The sequence below is a fragment of the Hylobates moloch genome, unplaced genomic scaffold (assembly GCF_009828535.3).
Source record: "Hylobates moloch isolate HMO894 unplaced genomic scaffold, HMol_V3 SCAFFOLD_9, whole genome shotgun sequence".
NCBI classification, from domain to species: Eukaryota; Metazoa; Chordata; class Mammalia; order Primates; family Hylobatidae; genus Hylobates; species Hylobates moloch.
This window is the reverse complement of record NW_026652284.1, coordinates 30,362,730-30,374,503: the sequence shown is the minus strand read 5'-3', so window position 1 is coordinate 30,374,503 and position 11,774 is coordinate 30,362,730. Positions and strand designations below refer to the sequence as shown.

At 43.8% G+C, this 11,774-nt stretch overlaps 1 pseudogene; it reads right to left on the bottom strand.

The window, feature by feature from the left end:
- Positions 1–8,936: 8,936 nt before the first annotated feature.
- LOC116813803 (small ubiquitin-related modifier 2-like) lies at positions 8,937–9,242 on the bottom strand (annotated as a pseudogene).
- Between the last annotated feature and the right edge of the window lie 2,532 nt (positions 9,243–11,774).

Sequence of the window (11,774 nt, the reverse complement as noted above, 5' to 3'; positions counted from 1 at the left end):
ACATCAAAATTTCCTGTTTGACTGTTCATTATATTTACCCAATATTTACACAAAGACTCCTTAGAAAGTACTGACAACATAGCTCAATTTGTGCTGTCAATCAACATGAATCTCTAATACTTTTTTCTCCCTATGTAATGCATTCAAACTTTTCTGCCTAAAGATCTTGAAAAGAACATTTGCCCTTTCCCTTTCATTAAATTATTTTATTTTTGGACAGTTTGCCCCCTTAACCCCATGAAACAGTAATTAAAATTTGCATAAATTCTCCTTCTCTATTCCCCTTGCCCACCAACCAGAGCTGTGCATTCTAATGTTCTTCATAGGTCCTAGGCAGTGAATGAAAATATTTATCTATAAATGCATATGAGGTTACCACAAACTCTCTTGATGAGATTTACATTCCAAGAAGCCAGACGTCTTAGAAAGTAGAATCAACATAACAATGCACTGAAACTGCAGGATTCCACAAATAAATTGCTGATAAATGGTGGTAACCCGTTTTCACTCTGCACTGTTTTTCATGAAAGTTATTTTAATTGCTTGCATACACACACACAGAGAAGGCTATGCTAGAGTAAATTAGTGTTTTGTCCCTTGCCAGAAGGAAGCTAAGAGCTAAAAGGTAATGAGTTTTATTAACTCTCATAATGTCTGCAAAGTAGTACAGCATCAAAGTATTGGATCCCCTTTTAGTCACTCCCCCCAGACCTACTCACAGGAGCAAACGCATCAATACCTAATTGATCAGCAAAATGCCGGCTGATGCACTCTGCTTCCAGTTACTAGCTTAGTTCTTGCACCATTCCCACACACTTTAATGACCCTACCAAAACACGCATTGCACTGTGTCGGAGTCAGCAAGATCTGTTCCCAAAGTTTCCTCAAAGCTCATTTGCTTGGAATTACAATAACTTTTTCCAGAGAAACTATGTTACCAAAAAAAAAAAAAAAAAAAGAAACTATGTTAAAATAGTTGTGAAGTTCTCTGGCCAGGACACAAAAGCTTTCACACTCATTCTGCTAATTTGCAATGGAAAAAAAAAAAAAAAAGACTAGAAAGCAAAATGAAATTAAACAAAACTGTAAAAATAAAAGGATAAGAAATTGGTGTATTCATCCGTATTTCCAGTGCTTGAGAAAAGCAGATTTAATTAGAGACTGTTATGGGCTTGTTCAGGAGGTTTGCAGGCAGGCGTGATTTGTTTCCTAGCAAGTGTCCTTTAGTTAGCGTATTTAACTGCGAAGGATAGCTCACCATTTCCTTGACACTGACGTAGCACTATTCTTATCATCTCCGTCGTGATGCCTAAATCCCTTCACGGCTAGATAACTCACTTTCAAATGAAGCCACTGGACAAATCCGTGGTTTGTGGTTTTCAGGGTTGGGTTCCCTGACCAACAAAATCAGCATCACCTGGGATCTGCTTAGAAATGCCAATTCCCGGGCCCTACCCTAGCCTTACTGAAACTGAAACTCCCAGGTGGGGCCCCTGCCATCTGGGCTTCCATAGGCCTCCAGGGGCTTCCGAGACATGCTAAAGTTCGAGAAGAACTGAATTAGGCCTCTGTTTCCAAAACTATCCTGGTGATAAAAAAATAACCTGGGGCCCTGATTAAAAGGAAAGATTCTCAGAACCTATTCCCTGGAGTTACTCAGAGTCACTCAGTAGAGCCGCTCTGGGAACCTGCCCCCCGCCCCCCGCCCCAGAGTAGGTATTTTAACCAGCAGCCCAGGTGCTTCTTCTCCTCTGGCAAGTTTAGGAAACTCTGCATGAGTTATCTCAAAGTCTTCCCTTCTAGAAGGCTTTCTAGAACAAAAGTGAGGTTGAGTGAGGATTAAAGAGATTCCGTCTCCGCCTGTCCTTCAAAGTATGAGCTGGAGGACAGATGGAACCTGAGGCAGGCAAAAAGATTGTGTTTATATCTCTGTAAGGAAACTCTTGCCAGTAAAAGATGGAGAAGGGAGGCATGGCTGGGCCAATGTCCCTGTGTGCAGAGATACAGGAAAGATGGAAAATGCACTTTGGTAACTAGCTGAAATGGCCTCCAGGCAAGAGGGAGATAAAGAGGATAGTGTACAATTGACCACTTACCCTGGCAAGATATACGTAAATTAGGTGTTCACAGTTTAGAAGATTGGGTATGTGCAGCGTTGAGTAATGCCAATTGTAGGTACAGCTTCAGCATTCTGTTGACGTTAGATTTTCTTCCATCTTGACTCTGGAAACAGTGCCAGTGACTAGGGGCCCACTTCGACGGGCAGGCAAAGAAGGCAAGCCCTGGAAGTCCCCCAGCCTCTGCTAACAAATGCCTGAAATTACACCCCTAAGATTTCAATAGCCTTTTTTTTTTTTTTTTTGAGACGGAGTCTCGCACTGTCTCCCAGGCTGGAGTGCAATGGCACGATCACGGCTCACCACAACCTCCACCTCCCAGGTTCAAGCAATTCTCCTGCCTCAGCCTCCCGAGTAGCTGGGATTACAGACACCTGCCAGCAAGCCTCGGTAATTTTTTGTATTTTTAATACAGAAGGGGTTTCACTATGTTAGCCAGGCTGGTCTCGAACTCCTGACTTCATGACCTACCCACCTCAGCCTCCCAAAGTGCTGGGATTACAGGTGTGACCCACCACGCCTGGCTCAATAGCTTTTTAGTCTTGGATTTCTTTTTCTTTTTAAAATTATTATTTTATATATTTTAGGATATTAGACCTTTGGTATATCTTGGATTTCTTAAAGAATGCAAACATTAAGGCTTATTTATCTCAAGAACCATGCTGCTGGTCCTGTCAGGTTCAGCCATTTTTTGTAAGGAGAGGGCTTAGGGATGTCGGGTAAGTGGAAGAATGTCTGTATTTTAGGTGGCTTAAGGGAGCCCTTAGGGCTGTCTTGTTTGTTTAAAATGGATAGAGAACCAGGTTAGAGGGTATGAAGATAAATAATAAATGAGTGACGGCTCAAGACCACAATTAGGCCAAGGTTAATAAGATTCAATCCCAGTGGGCAACGCTTCTCTCTTTGGAAGGAGACATTACATAATTGTATCTGGCTGATGCACTTGTTGGTATAGCTATCATTTAAAAAAAAGTCTAAATCAAAACCAAATCAAGAGTATAATCTTGATGAAATTTAAGAACCTATTTGTAGCCAGGCACGGTGGTTCATGTCTGTAATCCCAGCAGTTTGGAAGGCCGAGGCAGGTGGATCACTTGAGGGCAGGAGTTCGAGACCAGCCTGGCCAACATGGCAAAACTCTGCCTCTACTAAAAATACAAAATTAGCCGATGTGGCAGCAGGCGCCTGCAGTCCCAGTTACTTGGGAGGCTAAGGCAGGAGAATCGTTTGAAGCCAGGAGGCAGAGGTTGCAGTGAGCCGAGATCATGCCATTGCACTCCAGCCTGGACAACAACAGCAAAACTCCGTTTCAAAAAAAAAAAAAAAAAAGAATCCTCAGGATTTTAATATAAAAGTGCTATATGGCTTCCTTCCAATACCAAAATTAATGTCATTTCTGAAGATTTAGCTAAAATAAAAGATCCTAGCACTGCATTTCTTGGCGGAAAATGCAGTCATTTTCCATCTGGTCATTTGGCTAAGTTAAGGTACAGTGGCCTTTAGAGTTGGAAATGAAGGTCAAGACAGTTGGCTTTTGGTTTTTGCCCAAGAAAATTCATTGTGCATGTTTTTATTTTTTATGTTTTATTTTTATTTATTTACTTATTTTTGAGACAGAGTCTCTGTCACCCAGGCTGGAGTGCAGTGGTGTCATCTCGGCTCATTGCAACCTCTGCCCCCCAGGCTCAAGCAATCCTCTGATCTTAGCCTCCTGAGTAGCTGGGACTACAGGTGTGCACCACCATTCCTGGCTAATTTCTGTATTTTTTGTAGAGACAGGGTTTTACCATGTTGCCCAGACTGGTCTCAAATCCCTGGCCGCAAGTGATCCACCCACCTTGGCCTCCTGCAGTGCTGGAATTACGAGCATGAGCCACCTTGTCCGCCATGTTTTTGTTTGTTTGTTTGTTTGCTTGTTTTTGAGAGGAATCTCCCTCTGTCCTCCAGGCTGGAGTGCAGTGGCACAATCTCAACTCACTGCAACCTCTGCCTCCTGGGTTCAAGCAATTCTCCTATCTCAGCCTCCCCCTCCCGAGTAGCTGGGACTACAGGCACCGGCCACCACACCCGGCTAATTTTTGTGTTTTTAGTAGAGACAGGGTTTCACCATATTAGCTAGGCTGGTCTCGAACTCCTGACCTCAGGTGATCTACCCACCTCAGCCTCCCAAAGTGCTAGGATTACAGGCGTGAGCCAGTACACTCAGCCCCCACCACATTTTTAATTCTATAGAATAGATGATAACCAAGGTTCACCAAAGCAGAGAGGTTAGGTATTGTACAAATTTAAGAATAAGCTAGATCATTCAGAATAAAAAGAACCTTTACTTTCTCCCTTGGACTCAACCCCATTATTTCTTACGCTTTTCCTGCAGGCCAATACAATACTTGGCCACTGAATTCAGTATTTTTGGCAAAGCACATAATAATAACCTATTGTTAGAATCTTCTAGCATCCAGGTAACACCTAATTACTTTGAAATTATTATAGTTATTATTAAATACGCTTAAAATCAAGGATGGAAAATGTCAAAATTAAAAACGTTTTCCAGGATTCAACCTCTGGTGAGAAAAGAAAAAAAAGAAACTTTTCCAAGCAGACAACTTTGCTTTAGTTGTTATATGGGGTGACCAGACAGAAAGCCTATATAAAACTGTTTCCTGCAAATCCGTATGGTATAGTACCTGAAAAGCAATTTACTTAGCAAACTTTATTACTGAATGAAATATGTTGAAGAGTCCAGACGCAGTGGCTCACACCTGTAATCCCAGCACTTTGGGAAGCCGAGGTGGGCAGATCAGTTCAGGTCAGGAGTTCAAAACCAGCCTGGCCAACATGGTGAAACCCCGTCTCTACCAAAAATACAAAAGTTAGTCGGGCATGTGGCGGGCATCTGTAATCCCAGCTACTCAGGATGCTGAGGCAAGAGAATTACTTGAACCCGGGAGGCGGAGGTTGCAGTGAGCTGAGATCACATCACTGCACTCCAGCCTGGGCAACAGAGTGAGACGCCTTCTCAAAAAGAAATAAAATTCAAAGAAACAGGCTGGGCTCAATGGCTCACACCCGTAATCCTAGCACTTTGGGAGGCCAAGGCAGGTGGATCACGAGGTCAGGAGTTAGAGACCAGTCTGGCCAATATGGTGAAACCCTGTCTCTAATAAAAATTCAAAAATTAGCCAGGCATGGTGGTGCACGCCTGTAGTCCCAGCTACTCGATAGGCTGAGGCAAGAGAATTATTTGAACCCAGGAGGCGGAGGTTGCAGTGAGCTGAGATTGCACCACTGCACTCTAGCCTGGGCAACACAGCAAGACTCCATCGCAAAAAAAAAAAAGAAAGAAAGAAATATGTTGAAGAATGAGATGCTCTATCAAATAGCTTCATTAATGGTTATGTTCATTTTAACTGGATTATTAATTGTCAAATAATCGAAATATTACAATAATCTCCAAATACCAAAATTATGGTGACTCTAATATATTCTTTCTGGGTGTGCTTCTGGGTCATCATTAAAAGTTTTTTTTGTTTTTTTTTTTTTTGAGATGGAGTCTCGCTCTGTCGCCCAGGCTGGAGAGCAGTGGCACGATCTCAGCTCACTGCAAGCTCCGCCTCCTGGGTTCACACCATTCTCCTACCTCAGCCTCCTGAGTAGCTAGGACTACAGGCACATGCCACCACGCCTGGCTAATTTTTTGTATTTTTAGTAGAGACGAGGTTTCACCATGTTAGCCAGGATGGTCTCGATCTCCTGACCTCGTGACCCACCCACCTCGGCCTTCCAAAGTGCTGGGATTATAGGCATGAACCACTGTGCCCGGCCCATTAAAAGTATTAATCATTGTTGTGTAACAGAAATAAACAGATGCAGTGGTTCAACAAAGACAAACAAGTGCAATTTTATTTATTTATTTATTTTTGAGATGGAGTTTCACTCTTGTCACTAATTTTGTTTTTGGTTTTGTTTTTGTTTTAAGACAGAATCTCACTTTTTTTTTTTTTTTGAGACAGAGCTTCTCTCTTGTTGCCCTGGCTGGAGTGCAATGGCACAATCTTGACTCACTGCAACCTCCGCCTCCTGGGTTCAAGCGATTCTCCTGCCTCAGCCTCCCGAGTAGCTGGGATTACAGGCATGCACCACCATGCCTGGCTAATTTTGTATTTTTAGTAGAGACGAGGTTTCTCTATGTTGGTTAGGCGGGTCTCGAACTGACCTCAGGTGATCCGCCCGTCTCGACCTCCCAAAGTGCGGGGATTACAGTCATGAGCCACCACGCCCGGCCCAGAGTCTCACACTTTTGCCCAGGCTGAAGTGCAATGGCGCTGTGTTGTCTCTCTGCAACTTCCGCCTCCCAGGTTCAAAAAATTCTCCTGCCTCAGTCTCAAAACTAGCTGAGACTACACGTGCATGATATCACACCTGGCTAATTTTTGTATTTTTAGTAGAGACGGGGTTTCACCATGTTGGCCAGGCTGGTCTTGAACTCCTGACCTTGTGATCTGCCTGCCTCAGCCTCCCAAAGTGCTGGGATTACAGATGTAAGCCACCATAATCGGCCTAATTTTTTTTTTTTTTTTTTTTGAGACGGAGTCTCGCTCTGTCACCCAGGCTGGAGTGCAGTGGCGCAATCTCGGCTCACTGCAAGCTCTGCCTCCCGGGTTCACGCCATTCTCCTACCTCAGCCTCTCCGAGTAGCTGGGACTACAGGCGCCCGCCACCAAGCCCGGCTAATTTTTTTGTATTTTTAGTAGAGACGGGGTTTCACCGTGGTCTCGACCTCCTGACCTGGTGATCCGCCCGCCTCGGCCTCCCAAAGTGCTGGGATTACAAGCGTGAGCCACCGCGCCCGGCCTAATTTTTGTATTTTTTTAGTAGAGACGGAGTTTCACCATGTTGGCCAGGCTGGTCCTGAACTCCTGACCTCAGGTAATCCACCCGCTTTGGTCTACCAAAGTGCTGGGATTACAGGCGTGATTCACCGCACTCGGCAGAAAGTGCAATTTGTAAAATGGGCAAAGAACTTAAATATTTCTCCAAAGAAGATAATAGTTTCTCATCATCAGTCATTAGGTATATACTAATCAAAACCACGATACAGCTCTTCATGCCCACTAGGAGGGCTATAATTTTTTTATTTTTTTTTTTGAGACGGAATCTCACTCTATTACCCAGGCTGGAATGCAATGGCGCCATCTTGGCTCACTGCAACCTCTGCCTCCAGGGTTCAAGTGATCTTCCTGCCTCAGCCTCCCGAGTAGCTGGGATTACAGGCTCCCACCAGCACGCCCGCCTAATTTTTGTATTTTTAGGAGAGATGGGGTTTCATCATGTTGGCCGGGCTGGTTTCAAACTCTTGACCTCAGGTGATCTGCCTGCCTTGGCCTCCCAAAGTGCTGGGATTATAGGCGTGAGCCACCACACCCGGCATGGCTATAATTTTTTAAGTGGGAAATAACAAATGTTGGCAAATTTATTATTTGACCCCTCCTTCTTACATTGCTGGTGTGACTGTAAAATACTGTAGCCACTATGGAAAATAGTTTATCTGTTCCTTAAAAAGCAATTATAGAATCATCATAGGACCCACCATTTCTACTTGAAACCCAAAATAATTGAAAGCAGGGATTCAAACAAATGTTTATACACAAATATTCATAGCAGCACTATTCACAAGAGCTAAAAGATGGAAATAACCCAAATGTCCAACAGCGGATGAACAGTTACACAAAACATGGTATACACACAATGAGATATTACTTAGTCATAAAAAAGCATGAAGTAGGCTGGGCATGGTAGCTCACACCTTAATCCCAGCACTTGGGAGGCCGAGGTGCGTGGATCACCCGAGCTCAGGAGTCCGAGACCAGCCTGACCAACAATGGCGAAACCCTGTCTCTACTAAAAATTTAATTTAGCTGGGCGTGGTGGCACATGCTTGTAATCCCAGCTACTCGGGAGGCTGAGCAGGAGAATCACTTGAATCCTGGAGGCAGAGGTTGCAGTGAGCCAAGATCACGCCATTATACTCCAGCGTAAGCAACAAGAGCAAAACTCCATCTCCAAAAAAAAAAAAAGAAAGGAAGAAAAAAAACAGCATGAAGTACTAATACATGCATGTGGATGAACCACAAAACATACTTGAGCCCAGGAGCTCAAGACCAGCCTGGGCAACATGATGAGCCCCATCTTAGTAAAAACTCTTTTTTATTTTATTTACTTATTTTTTTAAACAAGAAGTTTATTTAAACAACAAGACTTGAAGGGAAAACTACCTAGGATTCTTTTTTGTTTTAGAGTAATTTATCCCTACTTAAAGACGGATTGCCCTACATGTAACAGCTACGTACAAAAAAGTTATAAAATTGTCCTTGGTTTTACAATGATAAATGAAAAACAGTAAAATTCTCCAATTGAACGAGGTATGCAAGAATTTTTATTTTTTATTTATTTATTTATTTTTGCTAAAACAGTGAAAGCAAAATAACTTACTGGAATATAAAGAGCTGAATGAGCATGCCGCTAATGGAGAAAGGGGGTATTTTCACAGAATCGGTATTTTTCCCCATTCCGTCTCCACTTGATGTCAATCAAAACATACCACTGGCTGTTTAGTTAAAAAAAATGCAATATGCTTGTGCACATATACCAGTTACTTTACATACAATAAAGGAACGGGGAAAGGGGAAATGAAAGAGTAGAGAAAACTATACTGTAGTAGTCAGGATGTGGTGGAACCAAATTGAAGTTTTCGTTTAGTTTTTTTCTAATTGAGAATGTAATCTTGGTCTTGAAAGAAAGAGTTCTGGAGTAAAGAAGCAGGTTCCCTTTTCAGTAGACACCTCCCGTCTGCTGCTGGAACACATCGATTGTATCTTCATCCTCCATTTCTAACTGTGCAGGTGTGTCTGTTTCATTGATTGGTTACCTGTGGAATCGTAATCTAATCTGCCTCATTGACAATCCCTGTCTTTCACAATAGGCTTTCATTAGTTTACTAAGTGCTGTATGCCTCTTAATCTTAAACTGCATCACAGAACCATCTTGCCCCGCCACCGTTAAATTAATATGATCGTGATTCTTAGCCTTAACTCCTTCCTTGGGCTTTTCATGAGCTATGGCGAGCATCAGAGTCTCCTCAGCTGTAGCTTCACAAGAGAGGTACCAGGTTTACATGGAACGAGCAAACTCTTTTTAAAAAAATAATAATAATAGGCCAGGTACGGTGACTCATGCCTGTAATCCCAGCACTTTGGGAGGCCGAGGCGGGCGGGTCACGAGGTCAGGAGTTCGAGACCAGCCTGGCCAACATGGTGAAACCCCATCTCTACTAAAAATACAAAAATTAGCTGGGCATGGTGGTGCATGCCTGTAATCCCAGCTACTCAGGAGGCTGAGGCAGGAGAACTGCTTGAACCCAGGAGGCAGAGGTTGCAGCGAGCCGAGATCATGCCACTGCACTCCAGCCTGGGCGACAGAGTAAGACTCTGTCTCAAAAATAAATAAATAAATAAATAAATATAAAAATATTTTGAGACAGGGTCTTGCTCTGTCACCCAGGCTGGAGTGCAGTGGCGTGATCTCAGCTCACTGCAACCTCCGCTCCCCAGGTTCAAGTGATTCTCCTGCTTCAGCCTCCCAAGTAGCTGGGATTACAGGCTCCCACCACCATATCTGACCAATTTTTGTATTTTTAGTAGAGATGGGGTTTCACCATATTGGCCAGGCTGGTCTCGAGTCCTGATCTCAGGTCATCTGCTCACCTCAGCTTCCTAAAGTGCTGGGATTACAGGCATGAGTCACCATGCCCGGCCATAAAAATAATTTTTAAAAAGAAAGGAACGAAGGAAGGAAGGGAGAGAAGAAGGGAAGGATCTCTCTATGTTGACCAGACTGGTCTCAAATTCCTGGGCTCAAACAATCTACCCACCTCGACCTCCCAGAAGTGCTGGAATTATAGGCCTGAGTCACTGCACCTGTCAAAAAGCTATCTACTTAGGGAATGTTTTGAAATAAGTGGAGCCCGGCCGGGCGCGGTGGCTCACGCTTGTAATCCCAGCACTTTGGGAGGCCGAGGCGGGCGGATCGCGAGGTCAGGAGATCGAGACCACGGTGAAACCCCGTCTCTACTAAAAATACAAAAAATTAGCCGGGCGTGGTGGCGGGCACCTGTAGTCCCAGCTACTCGGAGAGGCTGAGGCAGGAGAACGGCGTGAACCCGGGAGGCAGAGCTTGCAGTGAGCCAAGATCGCGCCACTACACTCCAGCCTGGGTGCCTGGGTGACAGAGCGAGACTCTGTCTCAAAAAAAAAAAAAAAAAGAAATAAGTGGAGCCCTTCAATTCTGCCCTGATAGTCAACATTTTATCTATTAGCCAGACCTTCAGAGAATGACAAATGTAGACCACATCATTTTGTGTCCGTTCCTTGGTGTTATGCCATCAGCCTATGTTGAGAGATGTTCCCAGGAGCTCCACCAAACACCATGGTGCCTGCAGTTAATAACAATATAATGTATTCTTGAAAAATTCTAACAGAGTGTATGTTATGCATTCTTACCACAAAAATTATAGCTATGTGAGGTAATGCATAAGTTAATTAGCTAGATCTTGTCCTTCCACAATGTATATATACAGAACATCATGCTACACATGATAAATACAATTTTATCTGTCAATTTAAACAATAAAATAAATTTTTTTAAGGAGCTCTAAAAATCTATTTTATTTATCTACAGTGACCTTGGGATTTCCTAAAGGAAAGGCATTGGAGTAGAAGTAAGAGCTGACTGTGAAAGCCTGAGGAGGAGGGGCGTGATTGTTAAGGGGTAGCAAGAAGCCCAAGTGTGGCAGTGCATGCCTGTAATCCTAGCACTTTGGGAGGCCAAGATGGGAGGATCACTTGAGCTCAGGAGCTTGAGACCACCCTGGGTAACATAGTGAGACCTCCCCTCTACAAAAAATGGTTTGGTTTTGTTTTTTCTTTTTTCGTTTTCTTTTTCTTTTCTTTTTTTTTTTTTTTTTTGAGGTGGAGTCTCGCTCTGTAGCCCAGGCTGGAGTGCAGTGGCACGTTCTCGGCTCACTGCAAGCTCCACCTTCTGAGTTCACGCCATTCTACTGCCTCAGCCTCCTGAGTAGCTGGGACTACAGGTGCCCACCACCACGCCCGGCTTATTTTTTGTATTTTTAGTAGAGATGGGCTTTCACCATGTTAGCCAAGATGGTTTTGATCTCCTGACCTCGTGATCCACCCGCCTCAGCCTCCCAAAGCGCTGGGATTACAGGCGTGAGCCACTGCGCCCGGTCTTAATTTTTTTATTTTATTTTTTTAGTAGAGATGGAGTTTCGACACGTTGGCCAGGCTGTTCTCGAACTCCTGACCTCAGGTGATCTACTGGCCTCCGCCTCCCAAAGTGCTGAAATTACAGGCGTGAGCCACCGTGTCCGGCCAAAAGCCGTTTTAAAATTGTCTTTCTCCCTAATTACTGGTTCATCCGAAGCATCATATGAAAAGTGTTTTCTGTTGAATGTGACACTCTTTAAATTTAATTTCTATTTCTTTCTTTTCTCTTTTTTTTTTGGAACGTAGTTTTGCTCTTGTTGCCTAGGCTGGAGTGCAGTGGCGCTATCTCGGCTAACTGCAACCTCTGCCTCCCGGGTTC